Consider the following 21357-nt stretch of genomic DNA (forward strand, 5'->3'; position numbering starts at 1 on the left):
ATCTACCATAAAAATCAAGCATGGATAAACCAGGATCATTTACTCAAAGATCCAGGCACTCTGACTGTAATCTTCTTATATTGTTATCAAATGCAGTTAACACTTCCACAAGTGCGGAGGAAATAGGGGGAGGGTGAAATAGTTTAAGAGTTTTTAAAGCTGCTTCACAGAGGGGCTGTGGTAGCCTGCTCAGGTCCATTAGCATAATTCTAAGAGTTGAATTTACAAGAAGGAGACCATGGATAAGCAAATATAAAAAAGGTTAGCACAGTCCCACTGTCTGGATCTATGAGTAAGTGTCCCTGGTTTATCATGTTAGATTTTGATGGTTGTTTTAACCGTTTTGACGGATTACTCATACTATAGTTAAAAGAGTGAGTAACTTTTTCATAAATGTGTTATGGATCTGGATGCATATGTACCTGTACCTTTGCCTTCTTTGACAGCTTCAGCATTTCCTTGTTCTCACTATGCTGCACTCTCCATATATACACATTGCTCCAGCCTGTCCTCATGGCGTCTCCCGCTGTCTCTCTCTCACACACACACAGTTCATCCTCTCTTGCAGACACAGAAAGAAGGGAGGGGGGAGCAGGAAGAGTCATAACTCTGCTGGTGAAGCTCATCCTTTTCATCAATCCTTACACTTGTAAAGAAAGAATCACAGATACATAGAGTTCAAAAGTGTTAGTGTTATACTCTGTAAAATGTATCGTTAAATAATAGTTCCAAAGAACAATCTCACCAAGTCCTTAGTAGATTGAAAATCTACTAAATTATTCCTCCTGTCCCTCTATCCGTTTCCTGTAATGGATCCTACTGAAGACCCAGATCCACTTTCATGCCCAAGGTCTGTTGAAGATCCTATACTGGGAATTTGCGGACAGATAGTGCGGATCTCCTGCCCTCAAATTCCCAGTATAGGATCTTTGGCAGACCTCGGGTACGGGGTCTTCAGTAGGATCCAGTACAGGAAACGGATAGAGGAACAGGAGGAATAATGAGGAAATCTTCCATTTTCAATCTACTAAGGACTTGGTGAGATTGTTCTTTGGAACTATGATTTAACAGAGTAGAGCACACTTTTGAACTCTGTGTAAGGATTGATGAAAAAGAGGAGCTTCAGCAGCAGAGTTATGTGAATCTTTCTTGGCTGATCTGGGAGTGTGCCTAGTTCGTGGCTCCTTTGGCTCCAACCCCTATTTTCCGGGTATCAAGCTTCTGATGTCTGCAGACAGGACAACAGTAAGTATCAGGAATCCTGAATAACTTGATGAACATTCAGGGATTATTATCAAGGCAGAAAACGCACATGGGCAACTTATGTAAAAGAGTGTCCAACCCCTTTAACGAGGATCCGTGAAAAATGGTCGCCACAAGGGTGTAACTTGGTCATGAAAAATGGAAGAAAATATATTTTTTTAAGGCAGAGAATTGGCTTGATCAAGTGAATAAAACCTTACCAGTTTGGATAATATCTTATGTCACAAGGCTTCCTGAAAGTCGAGAAATAATAATAATAATAATAATAATAATAATGTTTATTTATATAGCGCTAACAGATTCCGTAACGATTAACAAATCATAGGGGACATGTACAAATATAATATTACATTTAAGAGTATAAATTCATACTGTATGGAACAACATTCATATGGAACAATAGGAGTGAGGGAATTGAGATATAGCAGGGATAGCTTAACCAGAATCATCAGTAGAGCATGGATGGATGTTAGCACTCCATAAAGATATTATGGAGATTGCATTTGCAGGCGAAGTTAAATTAAGTTCCTAAAACAGGACTGGTTATATGCCCACTATCTTCAAGGTAATGGTTCCACATTTATAGGCAACATTAAGACTATTCACAATTTCTGATGCCAAAAGTGCTACATTATAATTTTAAGTCAAAAACAAAATAATAGATGTGCACATCTTAAAGAAAGATCAATGGACCCCAATATACTTATTTTACTAGTTAATTATTATATTATAAATGTACCGTAAATTTTTTCCTGTCCCTTTAGGTCTAAAAAATAAATAGAATGTGCCACACAATGCTGTTTCTTTAACTTTTGATTAAAATGCTGGATTTATGAACATCTACAATTTTATTATAGATAGAGCTATATAAAATATAGCAGTCCCCACTCCTTTCTGCATTACAGTAACTTAAACTCTATGTTGATATGTATATAGAATCAACTGAAGCAATAAGCCCCTGGTTTAGAAATGCTTGGAACTTCAAGATTTCTAGGTGAAAAAGTTGTTTCTTGATGCCACAAAGTCAATGCTGATATTTAAAATGAAGCTTTTAAAAATAAAAGATAAAACATTGTACATTATATTTTATAGATAATAAGTTCCCATATGATGGGTTATTTCTCATCGCTTCACTTTGAGACATTTGTGCCAACAGGATGATATCTAGAAAATTTACTCCATGTGCAGCAAAAAATGGTGATATTACAGTGCAGCCCTATTAACAATGTTCCCTAAAGGACAAGGAAAGGCTGCAGAAATATCTCACCACATTCCTATCTGTTTCACATCATGTTTACAATTCTTCCTCTTGTCGGACATGTGGTTCTCATAATGGGGCCTGGCAGTCACATCTGTATCAGCCTCTAGAAGATTGGAGACAGGCATGCATTCACAGAGCTCTGCCACAACAAAAACACCCCACATTACAATATGTACAATTACTACCTGTGGGAAGGTAAAGGGTGACTATGAGATCCTTTTATATGTAGAAATACACGGCACTCCTATCGAGTGGTAGTTGCTTGGCTAGTGTTCTGCCCCAATTGATATGTAAACAATAACCTGCCACTCAAAATTCTGAAATCTTGTTTATTAAAGCACATAGCAATACAACAATTCTTAATTGATGATAATCTTTATTTATCATATTCTGTTGCGCTTTACAGATTCTGGGTAAAACATGCAAATAAAATAAGACATTGCAGAGTAATAACAGGCCCTGTCTCAGTCTACGGGGATGAGGGGGTAACACAAGAAGTATAATCGGTTGTATAATGGTCCAGCATTTTTAAAGGGAAATAGAATGAAAATAATTTTATAAATATTATTAAATTAATAAATAAATGCTTCTTGAACTAGCCATTAGCCGCCATCTTGTATACAAAGTCCAAAGTCCGTGGGGCTGCAGGGAAGCATTTTCCAGATTGAAGCTTTGGGGGTGCAGCTCTGAAGAAGTCCTGGAGAAGTTAGTGGGGGGTTAGTGGGAGGTGCAACCACAGGTTGGACAATACAGTGAGATAAGATAAGAGAGTCCATGCTGCATTAGGAAGAGCTTTGTGGATATTAAGGGATATTAATTTAAATTGTATTCGAAAGGAGACAGGCAACCAGTGCAGTGACAGGAATAGACTGGAAGAATCCGTGTAGCGTTTGGTCTGCAAGACAAGCCTGGCTGCTGTGTTGAGAATGGATTGTAGAGGAGAGAGTTTAGTAAGCGGAAGACCAATAAGTGGGAGTTACAGTAGTCTAAACGAAAGTAAATCAGTGACAATAAGAGTTTTAGAGGTTCCAATTTTAAGAAATAGTCGGATTCTAAAAATGTTTTTAAGGTGAATCCTGCAAGAGCGAGCAACAGAATGAATATACGGTGCAAAGGAGAGGTCAGAGTCCAGCACAACCCCAACACAGCTTTGGGGTTATGATGACATCATAGACTGAAATGGAAAGATCAGGGTTAGGTCGGTTGATAGACGCTAGAAAGACAAAAAGTTCCTTTTGGAAGGATATTAGAGATGGCAGAGAGACTGGAGTCACTGGTGTTCGGCGGTTAGGCAGGAGTGATATTGCATGCAGACTTCTATAGCTGGGTATCATCAGTGTAAAGATGATACTGAAAACCAAATCTGCTGATGGTTTGTCCAATGGGGAAGTACAAAGGGGAAAGAGAAGCGGACCTAAGACTGAGCCCTGAGGAACCCCAGCAGTGAGAGGAAGAGGAAAAGGAGGAGGTTAGTGATAATAGTTGAGAAGCTGAAGAAGAGACGGGGGTGTTAATACGAATGTTACTGCACAAGAATTTGCGATTATTTTAATTCTTCAATGCCAGAAAATTGACGTAGAAACTGTGTTAAATCTCCCCCTTAGACTTTTGTCCATTCCAAATCATTGTAACTTCAAGAGTATACATTCATTAAAGGGGTTTTCCCACGAACCACAGTAAGGCCCTATCCACGGGGTCCGTCAGCTCCATAGAGATTAATGGAGCAGAACGGTCATGCGCGGCCCCCTCATTTTCACAATCTGTGGGGGTCTCAGTGCTGATCCCGTGGATAGGGCCTAACTTTAGTGCATGGGAAAACCCCTTTAACGAAAAAAGCCCAAATGACCAATCACCATGCATGGTGTCATAGCACTTAAACCTGTCAATCAGAAACAAGGAGGAGGGGCAATGCAAGTAAATTTTAATATGCATGACTCAATTAGTGTAAATGACACACAGTTGAGTTGCATACAAGTTTACAAAAAATGAAGTAACTTTGCAGCCATGGAAATGAACCATTTTGGGAGAAGGGGAATTAAATAAAATGTTCAAAACTGAAACAATGATGTTAAAATAAATACATTTGCTACTACATTTTGGCGTGAATAAGAATCATGCATTATAGGTTACAATCAGTGCACTCCATCATTAGGTTGGCCATGTTGTACAATTGGGTGAGCCTGAACGGTGTACTCACCGAGTGTGAGCTAGGTCAACTATCTCCTCTCTGGACTAAAGTAAAATAATAAAAGATTTCCATGTCCGTCTGCTATTTTTTATGGCGCAGGGTTTCTATTCTGTCTATCCTGAACATATATTTCACTTTTCAGATCACTTCTCATATTGAAGGCTTTGAAGCAGTGTGCCATGACTGACCTCACTGCGACTAGTAAGATTGCATTTATTACGATGGGAAGTGGTATTGTGAGATTATGATCGGCGTCCCCCTTCCCGCTTGTCTCTTCTATGGGAAAAACTAGTAGTAGCGAATCTAGTAGTAAGTAACATGAAGCCAGGAAAAAAAAATCCAACTGGGGTGAAATTGGTGAAAAACCGCATTTACCTCACTTTCTTGTGGGCTCAGTTTTTACAACTTTCACTTTTCTCTCCAAATGATATGTCTACTTTATTCTTTGGTTTGGTACGGTCACAGTGATACCAAATTTATAAAGGTTTTATTTTGTTTTAATACATAATCCTTAACTTCTCTGGTGCTCCTGTTGTCAGTGCCATGCCCCTGCTTGTTTACAGAAACACTCCAGTGCCACACACCTGGTACAGCATTAGTACTCGGACGGGAGTACCTGCCTCTACAAACTGGGATACTGCACTGATGGGCGTTTGCTTGAAACAGCAGGTGAGAAGGTATGGATAACTTTTTTTTTTTTTACAGCACCCTCAGGCCGGTTATATAAGTTTTTAAAGCCCTTTATCCATTTAACCCCTAGGGGACACAGCCTATTTTGGCCTTAAGGACGCGGCCCCATTCTTCAAATCTGATCTGTGTCACTATAAGTGGTTATAGTTTTGGAACGCTATGAGATATCCAGGGGATTTTGAGATTGTTTTCTCGTGACACATTGTACTTCAAATTAGTTTAAAAATTTGGATGATATCTTTTGTGTTTAGTTATGAAAAAAAAACTAAATTTGGCAAAAATTTGGAAAAATTCTTTATTTTCAACGTTCTAAATTCTCTACTTTTGATGCAGATAGTCATAGCTCCCAAATAAATTCATAACTTACATTTCCCAAATGTCTGCTTTATGTTGGCATGGTTTTTTAAGATTCCACATATTTTACTAGAATGTTATGAGGCTCAGAATTTAGGTATAATTTTTCAAATTTTTTGTAAAATCACCAAAACCTGTATTTAGATGGACCTGCTCAACTTCTAATTGACACTGAGAGGCCTAAATAATAGTGGGACTCGTAAATTACCCCATTGTGGAAACTACACACCTCAACGTATGAAAAACCACTTTTAAGAAGTTTGTTAACGCTTTACGTGTTTTATAGGGGTTAAAACAAAATGGAGGTGCAGTCTGCAAATTGTAATATTTTTTCACAATACACTCATTTTGGGTGGAAAATTAAACATTTACAATGGATTAAATGAATAAAGGCTCCACAGATACTCTATATGTGGTGGTAACCTGCTGTATGGGCGCACGGCCGGGCATAGAAGGGAAGGAGGCGCCATCCAGATCAGATTTGCTATGTCACATTGTACAGGCTATAATTTTTTTCTTTTTTTAATGTGGACCTATAGGGGCTTATTTCTTTTGCCACATGAGATGCACTTTTCTGGTACGTAATTTGGGGGAATCTATAGGCTAATTGGTGAGATTTTATTAACTCTTTGTTGGTGGAGGAAATGAAAATCATCACTTTTCAGGAAGATTTTTATGGGTTTTTTTTTTTGGCTGTTTACCATACCATAAAAATAGTATATTATTTTTATTCTATGGGTCGCCACGATTACAAAAAGACCTCATTTATATAGATTTTTTATTTTTTTCCCATTTTTAGTGCATAAAAAGTAATTTGGCAAAAATGTTGTTACTTTCAGCATCACCGTCTTTCATATGAATAACTTTTTTATTTTTCGCCTCACAAATCTGTTTAAGGGCTTATTTTTTGCGAGAAGGATTGTTCTTTTTAGTGGTCTTATTTTAGAGTGCATAACATTTTTTAAATCCCTTTTTAGAGCATTTTTATAGGGTATTAATTGAAAATGATCTTTTTTCTGGAGCTTTTTTTTGTTTTGTTTTTTACGGGGTTAACTTTGCGGATCTAATAACGATTCTGTTTTATTATGCAGATTGTTACGGACGCAGGGATACCAAATATGTGGGGGTTTTGTGTATTTTATTCAATTGTACTGAATAAAAACCAATTTGGAGAAAATCTTGTTCATTTTAGCATCATCATCTTTTCATATGCATAACTTTTTTATTTTTCGTCTGACAAATCTAGTTAGGGGCTTATTTTTTGCGAGAAGAGTTGTTCTTTTTAGTGGGCTTATTTTGGAGTGCATAACATTTTTTAAATTACTTTTTAGAGCATTTTTTTATAGGGTATTAATTAAAAATTATCTTTTTTCGGAAAGTTTTTGCGTTTTTTTTTCTACGGCGTGTACCGTGCGGGTCCAGTAATGATTCTGTTTTATTATACAGATTGTTACGGACGCGGCAATACCAAATATGCGGGTTTTTTTGTGTTTTTGTGTTTTTTATACTTTATTAAGTGTTTTTATGGGAAAGTGACATTTTAGGGGCTTATATTTTTATGTATTTATTGTAATGTGTAGTGTTAAGTGTTTTTGCATATTTTTACTTATACATACTTGAACTTGAACCAGTGATGCTCTGATCACTGGTTTAAGTTCAATACACTGCTCTACAATACTATTTTATTGTAGAGCAGTGTAAACTGTCTGAGCAAGCTTGCGCATGCTCAGACAGTTTACAGTCAGACCCGGAAGGGGTCTGGCTACCATGGAGACTGGGCAGCTCCGGGGCACATGCCAGTCCTCGGAGCTGCCCAGAAGTGGATCGGATCCCCCGGTAAGCAGCACGGGGGATCCGATCCACAGCGCAAACACCCTTACACGCCGCGGTCATGTTTGACCGCGGCGTGTAAGGGGTTAACACCCGCGATCGGAGCCGGCTCCGATCGCGGGTGTTAGCGCAGGCTGTCAGCTGTACTAGACAGCTGACAGCCGCTGCTTCTGGTACCGGCTCCGTTCGTGAGCCGGTGCCAGAAGCAGGACGTTATAGAACGTCCCCGTGCGCTAAGCATCTAGCCCCGGGGATGTACTATAACGTCCTGGTGCGCCTAGGGGTTAAAAGAAACCTACCTCCACGGATCTACCTATGAAGGTAGATACGGTAGCAGGTTCCTCTCATGTTGAGTTGCATAGCCCTTTTTAGGGCTAATTCTTTGGTAGCCCATAGCTTACAAAAAAATACCTTACAGAGTTCCGTATAATGAAGTATGTAAAAATTATATGAGTGAAAATAGGGCAAAACTTTTTTTGTACAAAATGTTTTAATTTTTAAAAATCTATTAAAACATAAGAAACCCTATTGGAATTTGGCATCCTATCGATCGTACAAACTCAAAGAATACATGAGAGACGTAATTAGGAATGTACAGTAAAAGCCGTAAAAACAGTGTACTGAAGAAAATAGTGCAAATCTTGTTTTTCAACAATTTCATTGCATTTGAAATTTTTTTCCAGCTTCCTAAATACATGGAATTGAATATGAAATAGCATCACTAGGAAGGAAAATTTGTTATGCAGAAAACAAGCCCTCATTTAGCACTCCAGACTGAAAAATAAAAATATTATGGATTGTTAAAGACGGGGAGTGAAAATGAAAATGCAAAAAACTAAAATGACATGGTCCTTAAGCAGTTCAATGTTTTTATCTTTGTATAATTACCGTAGAAGACAAATGACTTACTAAAATTAAAGACTTATTAAAAAAAAATGTTTTGTCTTTGTTCCCATATTTTTACAATTTTTTTTTTTCAGAAAAACTGAAAAATACCTTCAGCAAAAAAAAGGTATAGAAAAAAATGTAGTTTAAATTTGTCGCCCTTCTAATGGTTCATCTGCACAAGGGAGCATGTACTTCTACAAAACGTGCAGAATTGTCCACCGCCACCACCTCCTCTATTCTGTCTTCAGCTGACAAGCTGGAGGGGGGAACATTTCAAATGGTTATATCTTCTGAACTGTGCCCCAAAGAAACACAGTTCTGGCTTCATATTAAAGATGAGAATCTCCCCTTTGACAATGAACTTTGTTTCCATTTGTAACATAAATAAAGCCAGGGTGGCATAAAACAAACCACATCAGGTTTTGACTAAATGCTTCATTTGTGTTTTTTTTTACCTGTTATTAATATAAACCTTTATGCATTTCTCAACTACATTATGGACCAATGTAAAGCCGATTTTACACAAGTATATCATTCATCCAAGACACAATTGTACTCTGCATCTTCTACTAGACCCTTATTGTTGTCTGCCAATCAGTTAACAGCTCTAAGTGCTGCATTTGTGAAATATTAATGAGCACAGCTACAGATTAGCGGGAACAGCGCCCTTACTGCAATAACAGCTTCCTGATGAATGGGGCCCAACAACAGCTTTCAATGATGACCTCATGTTACCACTAAACATCATGATGCAGCTCTTTTACCACAAAAACAAGTCTTGTTGTACAAAATGAATAAAATTCCTCCATTTGAAAACACAATCATATTTACAACTAAATAAACTATGTTTAAAGGGAATGAGTTGACAATTGTTGTTTTGACTGAAAAAGACATCTGGAGACAGCTTTTGCACAAAAAAATGACAGATACTCAGCTATTCGGTTTAGTGCACCCTATTCAGTTTTAATGGTGGCCATCTTGTCTCCCTTCTTATAGAACCAACAGTAAAGATGTCACATACTTTGTTCATATGATGCATGAGACAGTTCCTTGCCTCAGCAGTCATGTGTCTGATGTAAGATTTGGTCCCTGAGGCCAGCAATTGGATCAATAGTCACAAACAATGTAAGTACATTACAGGAGGAAGCTCCACTACCTGCACCTGTCATAAAACATCTAGAGAGGGCAAGGAACACACTCAGTCCATCAGTTGGGGTATGTCACTTTAAGGTTATTGATTGGCTAAGCATTTTGAGTCATCTTCTGCCATGTTTGGAAGGGTGAAGAATGTGGAGAGCAGACGAGACCTACAGACAATCAAAACTGGAGTTGATATTAATGGAAATGAGTACATGTTATTTCAGTGTTCTTTAGCGTTTTTTCCTTAAACATTTGAAGACATTTACAGTCAATACTTATATAACTGGAAAGCCCAGTGCCATGGAATATGTTGTGAAAGAAATATAGATGATTTTTTTTTTTACTTTATTAGTCACGGATCCCTTACTAGCTCTGTGGCTGCCAAAAAAGCTGGTTCTTTTAAGGCACAGAAACACCGGACGCCTCCGTAATTCAAAAATAGACTTTCACTCAAGAGTAAAATATTTCTTCCTCTCACCTTTCACACTAAGCTTGACTCACTGGACACTGAAGATCACACACATCTACTGCATTAACAGAGATCAGTAAAGCTCGTGTGTATAGCGTTATTCCAAACACTTTCGTTCTCTTACATTGGAACTCTCTTACTGGCCAACACTACATTATTGACCTTTTAATCATTAGTTGTTGTTTCCAATAACACACTAATTGTCTAACCACAACCCGAAACTCTTTCACTTACAGAAGGAAAACAAACTTTTTTTTAAAAGATATATCACTACCAATACTGGGACCAACAATCAAAACAGCTGACACCAAATCTCTATAGCTGCTACAACCAACCACCTAAAAATTCCAAAAGCATCAGAGATTTTATGTTTATGGGGAGTTGAGGTTTAGGCAGAATCCAAGGTAAAGGCCAAAGGTGGGGCAAGCAGATACGGGTCAGGTCAAGCACAGGTCTTTAAAAGAAAAGAATACTTAGCTACAGATCACAGACGTAGAACAGAACTGGGGTCAGATGCAGAGATTTAGATGTTAACGTAACCACACACCTTTGCCAGGACATGAAAAACCTCAACGCTTTCACATAACCATCATTTAAGGCGCATCTTTTGATCAGGAAGATTCAACAGTCTAGAGAATGGCGAGAAGCACAATGAGCACATGAGAAACAACAGGAGCAAAAAGAGCTTCATGGCCAGGTCAGGTGACATATGGCCTGGTCCACCTACAGACTGCTCACATTGCTTTTGATTAATTCCCCAAAAAAAAAAAAACTTTAACAGAGGACACCAAAGTATAACACTGTATAAGAAATTGAGTGGCACGTGTTGCCAGTAAAAGAAAAGTATATGATGTAAGCTTCTTATTTACCGTTTACCTCTATGATGTACTATCCTTGCATGCATATGTAACCTATGCATATTAGACATCAAATTATGACACAAAATATTTTTTTTTACCCAGAATTATACAGTATAGAGGACCAAACAACTACTACAGAGGGGAAAAGAAAAGGAGAAGGCAATATGAACACAAGTGGCGAGCTGTAGTGACACTGTGCTAGCAGATAAGGGGAGTGAACTAGCTATGTGGGAAGAAAAGTGCTGTAATATACTCAAAGGTGTTTCCTCTATGCGAGTTTAGCTTATAGACAATGCAAGGATCGAAAGGGAAGGGAGGAGCAGGCTCACTGCACACAACCTGCAGTGCAAGTAGATGTAGGAAATGTAGTCTAAGCATTTAAATGAACATTGCAAAAATAGTATGTGCTCAGGTAAGTTACAATTTTTTTCTAGAAATGGGTTAAGTGTTGGCTAAGGTATTAGGATGTGACTTTCTAATTGTTTGATGAGACAGAAAAAAACAAAACTTTATAGGTTTGGCATATTTCATTAACAATTTCATTTCATCTGTGCACTTGACCTTAGAAAACATGCACAAGGGCGGCACGGTGGCTGAGTGAGTAGCACTTCTGCCTTGCAGCACTGGGGTCCTGGGTTCGAATCCCACCCAGGTCAACATCTGCAAAGAGTTTGTATGTTCTCTCCGTGTTTGCGTGGGTTTCCTCCGGGTACTCCGGTTTCCTCCCACACTTCAAAAACATACTGTTAGGTTGTTTAGATTGTGAGCCCCATGGGGACAGGGACCAATTTGACAAGCTTTGTGCAGCGCTGCGTAATCTGTGTGCGCTATATAAATAAAGAATTATTATTATTATTATTAAGTTGAACTCACTCATTGGCTTGGATATAAGATCATTGTAGAAAACAAAACCAGAACACACATTAAACCTGTCACCAGAGTGCTATTATTATCAGGGAAAGGTTGCTATAGATAAAGTGCTGTATATAGCCAATATTGAACAACCTAATAAGTCTAATAAGTCTTTATTGAAGAAAAAACAATCACACGAGTTAAAGGCGTATTCCCAAGAAGACAAATTTCTTAAATGTACTAAGGATAACAAAATAACACATTCTTTAATTGTTATTGACAACAGCATAATACAGCATTTCACATATATAATTCCAATCTGTCTATCAATCCTGGTGTACACAATTTCTGTTGCCAATAGACATGACACTGTAAATTCTGACTGTCGGGGCAGCCATCTTGGATTTATGTATGCCGCCGTGCAGCTGAGATCTCCATCTCTTTCTCTCTGCTCGGGATGGAGCTCACACTAACACACACTCACTCACTTCCTGCCAGCAAACAACACATCGTGAGGAGATAGAAGCTGCAAGCTACAGGCAGATAAGTTCTTTGTCTGGGGAGGGAGAATAGATGTGTAGCAGAGCTGACAATGTTTAATGTGCATCTCCTCATCTCCGATCTCTCTCTTTCTAGGTGTCAAATAATAGTACAATGTTCAGAAGCCAGATGAAAGTGTATATAAACCTGTACCCTGATAATCTAACCACACTGTCATCTCACAGAACTAGAGGGATCATAATGCGTATGTTTACAGAGTCCCCACCCACATTCTGGAATCATACACTGACCAGCCTAGGGAGTTATAGGAGCTAATACAGGAATAAAACTGAGTAAAATTGTGAAGTAAGGGGTTAAAATGATCTTTACTGTATAAACATCAATAGGGGATTGCGATTTGAGAATTTTCTTTTGTGGGAAAACTCCTTCTAAAAGATATTGTCCACAAAAGTGGGAAGACCCAGAGGCCAAAAAAATCAAGTAAAAGGCACAATAGATGAGAACTCTTATAAACCTAAAAGGTCTTCCATATTAGTAAGAGAAAGGCCTCCCGTGCCTGGGATAACAGCAACAAGCGTTTTAGCTAATTGAAGCCTTCCAAGCTACTGAGAAATACCACTTTCAGCGCTGGCTTGGCAGGGAGCAGACTCTACAATTATTAACATGGTTATAAGCTATGCTAATTAGTGGATCTGTAGAGAACATTGGAAGGGGTGTGGGTTCACACCGAGGCAATGAGAATCAAAACCACAAGGCCTTGTTCAAATACGTTTGAAGTGTTTTTTATTTTGTTTTTATTATGGCAAGATTGTAAAAAGGGTCCTATTTATAGCAAGAGACAATAAGACAAAGTTAAAATGTATTAGTGCTGTCGAAGGCTGCAGCATCTCCAAAGCAATGATTCATGTCTAGCATGTATAGCTTGCAAGAAAGCATTTAAAGAAAACCTACCTTTTGATTTGATACATTATGAAGCAAACATACCTTGAGAATGCTATAGCTACACCGATGCAGGATCATATCTTAGTTAATCCCTGAGTTGAGTGGTTTCGCTGAAAAACAATTATAACGTTCAGGGCCTTGGGAAAGCTGGATTGTATGCTTGCACAAGTTACACACGGGGCTTATTCCAGACAGGAAAAGTCAACCTGAGCTGGATCACTCATACACAGCAGCTGGGGGATGGTGCACGATTGATTACTTCTACCTTCAGGCACAACCCAGGGATTACACATCATCCTGTGTATTAGTACATAATTAATGTGAGAGGAAAAGCGCTGAGCCCAGGCACAGAAGCGACATCTTCATTATCCTAATTTCATAATTGTTTTATCAGCAAACCCACTAAGCAAAGGGATTAAACAAGATATGATTCTGCATCAGTGTAGTTACAAATCAAATGGTAGGTTTCCTCTAAGGCTACTTCCACATTGACTACTTACCGTATATACTTGAGTATAAGCCAAGGCCCTTAATTTTATCACCAAAAACTGGGAAAACCAGTTGACTCGAGTATAAGCCGAGGGTAGGAAATGTTTTAGTCACAGCCAAATCATTTAATTTTGCCAAGCACATAAAAAATAAACTTACATACTCACCTTTCGGCGTCTCCGTTGCTCGCCGTGGGTCCTCTTCTGTCTTCTTTCCGCTTCAACAGCCAGCAGAGCCACGGCCATGGGATCTGCCGGCCGTCGCATACTATGATGCGGCAGCTGGTGACATCATAGTATGCGCTGGCCAGCAGATCGCATGGACGCGTCTCTGCCGGCTGTTACAGAAGAAAGAAGACAGAAGAGGACCTGCGACGAACATCAGAGGATATTCAATAGGTTATAAAGTATTTGACAGAAAGTTACGCACACAGGGTAGACTGACCTACTGGCAAAAGTGCCAATAGTCAAACCAGTCATCAAATACCTCAGCAACCCAGAAAGACAGGGATGAAAAATTTATGAATGCAACTGAAATATTACACAGAAGAATGGCGATTAATAGTTAGTATATCCCAGTATTTCCCAAAACCGGACTGGCTAAAAAGGGTTTTTCCATTTTAATATTATAAGGTTATAGGGGGATCAACCTTAACCTCAGATGAATCTGCCAATTTCAGGCACTGATCAACACAGAACAGAGTGATAAGCACTTTTTCTATTTGTTGTGGCAAGCCCATGAACTGCAGCTCAACTACCATCCATGTGAATAGGAGGAGATTCAGACAACATACAGAGTATTGAGCTTATCAGTGGATAGCCTGCGTGTCTTACCCCATGATCTGATGACCCAACCTATGGGTTTTTCATTCTTATTATTCAGAGTTAGCCTGGAATTCAGAAATTGACCTAATAAACCATTACCAGTATGTTGCCAAGCCACTTACCAGCTTTTAGATCATGTTTCTTTAATGGTATTTAGAAAAAATCTACTTTGAAGCCAGATGCAATTTGTATAAAATCAAGGAGGCACTGAAGTCAAACTCTCCCCACCTCTTAATGCCCCCCCCCCCACCCCCTCCTATGAACAAAGCATCAACTAGAAGTTGTTCAGATGCTTGACAACATACTGCTATTGATTTATTAGGTTAATTTCTGAATGCTGGTTCCCTTTAAATGGAAAACCACCTTTAAATGAAATGTGAATGCAGACAAAAATGTAATATCTTTACATCAAACAGCTCTACTGAACACTAGGCATCAAATAACTATTACTTCATTGTAGAAGATACTTCTGCAGATGGTATGGTTGCTGGTTGTGGGCAGAACTAAATCTGCCATGTGTCACTTAACCAGTATAACCAATTTATGGATCAAAGTAAATGAAGCAACTATAGATCAAAACCTTATGAAATAAGCGGGCTCCTGAAGTCCACATTTTTTATATTTTATCCATTCTGTGTTAAAGAAAGTCTACCCTCTGATTCATACCTTATAAAGCAGCATCGCTTTATGCTGATGAGCAGTGTTATTGTCTGTGCCTCTCTGGTAACATCCCCTGCAGCAATCGCACCTCATTAGCTTATTTTGTATAAATTTTTAGGAAACCGACACCATAAAAAGGCCAGATCCTGCGTCAGGGTGCAACAAGACAATTCTGGCCATGATGCCGCTTTATGAATTAGATGGCAGATTTACTTTAATCTGAAAAATTTTCTTAAGGGTAAATATTTTATGTAAGTAACATACTATAGTATTTTCACAAGTGTATACACTGGGGCAGGCATACTATCTCCACAAACTACATAAAAATGCTGTTCACTTGTGTTTACCTATAGTAAAAGATGAGAGATGCTGAATGTCAGATAGGTCACTGATTATCTTCCTACCAACATTGGAGTTGGGAGCCACAGAACGTGGTCTAGTGTAAATCCATTGAATTAAAACCATAGACACTAGGGGTGAAATGATCACATGCCAGGACTCATGCGCCAGCATATGATTAAATTGGCTTTCCCACGAAGAAAAGTTAGGCACTATGCACGGGATAGGGCCTAACTTGCTGATCAGTGGGGGTCTCAGTGATGAGACCGCCACAGATAGCAAAAACGAGGGGTCCATCGAACCCCTTGTCGCTCTGTCAGACTAAAGGAGAGGACAGCTGCGCATAAACATTCTACTCTATTAATCTCAATGGAGCTGACAGAGATTGCCGAGTGCAGCGCTTGGTCAATACAGATTAATGGAGCTGAACGGTCATGCGCGTCTGTCCACTCCATTAGGCTACATTCACACTACTGTATGGAGGACGTATATACGGCCGATATACGTCCTCCATAGACAGCAATGGGCGCACGGCGCCCTACGGGAGCGGTACGGTGCAGCACACGTGCAGCACCGTACCCGGGAAAAAGATAGGACCTGTCCTATCTTTTCCCGTAATACGGCGCCGCACGCCATGTATCTCTATGGAGAGGGGCGGGGGTGAGCTGCGCTCACCTCCTCCTCCTCTCCCCGTGCACTGCCGTTGCCCGTTTCGGTACGGTACGGGCGGGCAACGGCAGTGTGAATGTAGCCTTAGTCTGACGGAGCGATTAGGGGTCCGACGGACCCCTCGTTTTCATGATCTGTGGGGGTCTCTACAATATCCCCTGGATAGGGCCTAACTTTTCTTTGTGGGAAAACCCCTTTAAGGCCACGGCCCCCCCTCCCAGCGCATACATCAAAAGGCTTATAAGAGCTGACAAATGTCTCTCTAAGTGAGAATCATGTATCAGGACAGAAACTTTACTACTTGCCTAGCAACTTCCAAACATGTCTGCAGATCCAAATCCGATCTAACTGGATAAAGGTCGGGATGACAGAAACGTTGTGCTCTTTTTTTATCCATTTCTTACACAATATGAAATTTTGCATACGTTACTGTAAAAGCTAAGAATTGAATGTATATTTAAATAAAGAAAAATAAAAAATATTCCACCTGGTGTGTGCTGTGCTTTTTAATAGAAACTTTACTTACTTATTCCTGGAAAACACATTCACTTTATAAAGTTCTAAACATATGCCCTTGCTAAAATACAATGTAATCTTATCTGTCAGCGTCTTCTAACTCATCCTGGTCTGTCGCCCAACCTGTGCTATTTGATTTGTCAGTGATCTAAAATTATTCTCATATTTAATTCTTATCTCCCACTCATGTCTTCAGGATTTTTCCTGAGCTGCATCTGAAATATATACCATTTTTCCCACATATATACCGAAAGTTCAAACAGCCCCTTGAAACTGATGTCTTCAGGCAGGCCTATCACATTCCCTAACTGCATGTAACTTCAACTCGCTTTCCACTAAGCAACCCTGTGTATACCTCCTGCCCATGTTATCCTGCAAGCACATGATAACATCATACAGGCTACTCTGAAGTCCTTTACACCGCTGAACCTGTATATAAAGATGGCGGCCAGTGACTCGGTCATGCAGTAGCATTGTTTTTTTTTTTATTATTATTAAGTCTAATTATGAAGAATGACTGGACCTTTGCACATTGACATGGATATTTGCCTTTTAGATCCAACAACAATGCTATGAATCTGCAAAATATGAAAACATGTACAATCACCGGCCACTTTATTAGGTACACCTGTCCAACTGCTCATTAACACTTAATTTCTAATCAGCCAATCACATGGCGGCAACTCAGTGCATTTAGGCATGTAGACATGGTCAAGACAATCTCCTGCAGTTCAAACCGAGCATCAGTATGGGGAAGAAAGGTGATTTGAGTGCCTTTGAACGTGGCATGGTTGTTGGTGCCAGAAGGGCTGGTCTGAGTATTTCAGAAACTGCTTATCTACTGGGATTTTCACGCACAACCATCTCTAGGGTTCACAGAGAATGGTCCGAAAAAGAAAAAACATCCAGTGAGCGGCAGTTCTGTGGGCGGAAATGCCTTGTTGATGCCAGAGGTCAGAGGAGAATGGGCAGACTGGTTTGAGCTGATAGAAAGGCAACAGTGACTCAAATCGCCACCCGTTACAACCAAGGTAGGCAGAAGAGCATCTCTGAACGCACAGTACGTCGAACTTTGAGGCAGATGGGCAACAGCAGCAGAAGACCACACCGGGTGCCACTCCTTTCAGCTAAGAACAGGAAACTGAGGCTACAATTTGCACAAGCTCATCAAAATTGGACAGTAGAAGATTGGAAAAACGTTGCCTGGTCTGATGAGTCTCGATTTCTGCTGCAACATTCGGTTGGTAGGGTCAGAATTTGGCGTCAACAACATGAAAGCATGGATCCATCCTGCCTTGTATCAACGGTTCAGGCTGGTGGTGGTGGTGTCATGGTGTGGGGAATTTTTTCCTGGCACTCTTTGGGCCCCTTGGTACCAATTGAGCATCGTTGCAACGCCACAGCCTACCTGAGTATTGTTGCTGACCATGTCCATCCCTTTATGACCACAATGTACCCAACATCTGATGGCTACTTTCAGCAGGATAATGCGCCATGTCATAAAGCTGGAATCATCTCAGACTGGTTTCTTGAACATGACAATGAGTTCACTGTACTCAAATGGCCTCCACAGTCACCAGATCTCAATCCAATAGAGCATCTTTGGGATGTGGTGGAACGGGAGATTCGCATCATGGATGTGCAGCCGACAAATCTGCGGCAACTGTGTGATGCCATCATGTCAATATGGACCAAAATCTCTGAGGAATGCTTCCAGCACCTTGTTGAATCTACGCCACGAAGAATTGAGGCAGTTCTGAAGGCAAAAGGGGGTCCAACCCGTTACTAGCATGGTGTACCTAATAAAGTGGCCGGTGAGTGTATATGGCCTGTACACTGTAGATAACATATAATCTGCATAACTGAACTCATTTTACATCAAACCTAACCATCAGCAATGCCCCCTCTATCAAAAATTATAAGGTGCTCATTATTTTGTGTTAAGCAACCTAACAATTAGAGATAAATATAGCAGAATCTAATACGAATTTAACCAATGTAAAACAAGATCTCCAAAACCGTATACAACGTATACTTCTATCTGGGCAATGTAACGATTGTCTTCTTGTCTCCAAACAAATAAAATAACACATAGCTGTAATTTCATACACAAGGCAACACACATGAATATTGTATATAGATGACAACCACACATCCCCCACATCTAATCTCCTGAGGTCATCAATGTGGGACGCTGAGACGATGCATGAATGGGGCAGAGGTCTGGTGGTTTGTATCAATGCCCACCAGTAGCATCCACAGCCGGATCTACACAGAAAAGCAATGAATCCTGCAGAGTCACCCGCTGGTAGTGGCACTTATTGCTAGGCAGCAACTCAAGCTATTCAGCCACTCCTTGAGAGCAAAGCAATTGGGAGAATATTTCCGGAGTCTGGAAAACTATCAAATGAAGATGATAAAAGTGAATATTACTATAATAAGATAGAATTTGCCTTACAAAGATGCACTGATATTAGAGGGGGGCTCCAGTGATCACCTATTCATTGGACAGGTGATCATTTATTAGAAGAAGGAAAACTTCATTACATAATGTAATTCCTAGAAAGTCGGCAGTGCACAGAGAAGTGATATTTTCTGCTGGGTATTACTGTATGAGAAAAAGTTTTGACCATAAGAGCGTTGTGCTCCATACGTCCCATGGCACAGCCCCATAAGCAATGGCTGCAGTACTAATTGGTATAAGGGCTATGTGCATCGGACCCTCTACCTCCCACCCACTTATGGGAGAGCTGAACATATATGTAAAGATAACTCCTCCTTAAATGAGATCATGTGTACATGGGGAACAGTATGCAGCATAGCCACCCTGGGATATAGGTATTGTTGTGTGTTTATGGGGAGCAGTCTGGAGCATAGCCACCCTGGGATATAAGGATTGTTGTGTGCATATGCGGAGCAGTCTGGAGCATAGCCACCCTGGGATATAGGGATTGTTGTGTGTTTATGGGGAGCGGTCTGGAGCATAGCCACCCTGGGATATAAGGATTGTTGTGTGCATATGCGGAGCAGTCTGGAGCATAGCCACCCTGGGATATAGGGATTGTTGTGTGTTTATGGGGAGCAGTCCGGAGCATAGCCACCCTGGGATATAGGGATTGTTGTGTGTATATGGGGAGCAGTCTGGAGCATAGCCACCCTAGGATATAGGGATAACTGTGAATACATAGGGAGCAGTATGGAGCATAGCCACCCTGGGATATAGGGATCACTTTATGTACATGGGGAGCAGTCTGGAGCATAGACACCCTGGGATATAGGGATCGCTGTGAATACATGGGGAGCAGTCGGGAGCATAGCCACCCTGGGATATAGGGGGTCGCTGTGAATACATGGGGAACAGTCTGGAGCATAGCCACCCTGGGATATAGGGATCGCTGTGAATACATGGGGTGCAGTCTGGAGCATAGCCACCTTTGGATATAGGGATCGCTGTGAATACATAGGGAGCAGTATGGAGCATAGCCACCCTGCGATATAGGGATTGCTGTGAATACATGGGGAGCAGTATGGAGCAAAGCCACCCTGGGATATAGGAATAACTGTGAATACATAGGGAGCAGTAAGAAGCATAGCCACCCTGGGATATAGGGATAACTGTGAATACATAGGGAGCAGTATGGAGCATAGCCACCCTGGGATATAGGGATAACTGTGAATACATAGGGAGCAGTATGGAGCATAGCCACCCTGGGATATAGGGATAACTGTGAATACATGGGGAGCAGTATGGAGCATAGCCACCCTGGGATATAGGGATCGCTGTGAATACATGGGAAGCAGTATGGAGCATAGCCACCCTGGGATATAGGGATCGCTGTGAATACATAGGGAGCAGTATGGAGCATAGCCACCCTGGGATATAGGGATAACTGTGAATACATAGGGAGCAGTATGGAGCATAGCCACCCTGGGATATAGGGATCGCTGTGAATACATAGGGAGCAGTCTGGTCATGTTTAGCTGTGCAGGATGAGGACACACATGTCACTGGATCCCTCTGCAGCCCTCCAGCATGTATGACCGCACAGCCCGGGACATTCCTGTACATACATCCAGCACATGTGACAAGCTCTGCACCGACTACTCATCCTATGGGCTTCTCGTGCACACTGAACACCTATAGATCACACACATTCCTGCACAGGCTGCAGCCTCCGCTCCACCAGCGCCTCACATGGTGCCCACTTACCCGGCCGTAATCCCTGCCGGAGCCCGGGTCACTCCCTCTCCATCCCTTGCTGTCTCTCCGCCCGATGCGCTGCCCGACCCCCCTGACCATAACACGCGCATGCGCGCAATTCCTGGAGGTGGGAGAGAGCAAGGTGGTCACATCACGCCGCTGTATGATTGGCGGGGACTGGGGGGTCTTGTTGGTATAGCAACGGGCGCCATCTTGTGGCTGGCATGGATCCTATCTAGCTACAGGATTATGTTCTGCATTACCTTCACTTTTATCATGGTTTTAGGTCTCTAATTTCACTTGTTGCCACAACCAGGAATCCATTCTTTGTCCCTGAAGTACTTGTGTTTTAAAATAATTTACTTTAGACTTTTTCATACTTTATGTTGCAATATATTATGATTAGAGATGAGCGAGCACT

At 40.7% G+C, this 21357-nt stretch overlaps 1 protein-coding gene across 3 annotated transcripts in view; it reads right to left on the bottom strand.

Moving 5' to 3' along the window:
* The window catches only part of TLN2 (talin 2), a 148433-nt gene extending 127329 nt beyond the window's left edge, over positions 1–21104 (bottom strand). For 2 of the 3 annotated variants that reach the window (XM_072147780.1, XM_072147779.1), the window contains exon 1: positions 20946–21103. The gene's annotated coding sequence lies outside the window, so the exon portion shown is untranslated. Of the gene's footprint in view, positions 1–20945 lie in introns of all 3 variants that reach the window. The other variant, XM_072147781.1, reaches the window with a different exon arrangement.
* Positions 21105–21357: the final 253 nt, after the last annotated feature.

The sequence above is a fragment of the Engystomops pustulosus genome, chromosome 4 (assembly GCF_040894005.1).
Source record: "Engystomops pustulosus chromosome 4, aEngPut4.maternal, whole genome shotgun sequence".
NCBI classification, from domain to species: domain Eukaryota; kingdom Metazoa; phylum Chordata; class Amphibia; order Anura; family Leptodactylidae; genus Engystomops; species Engystomops pustulosus.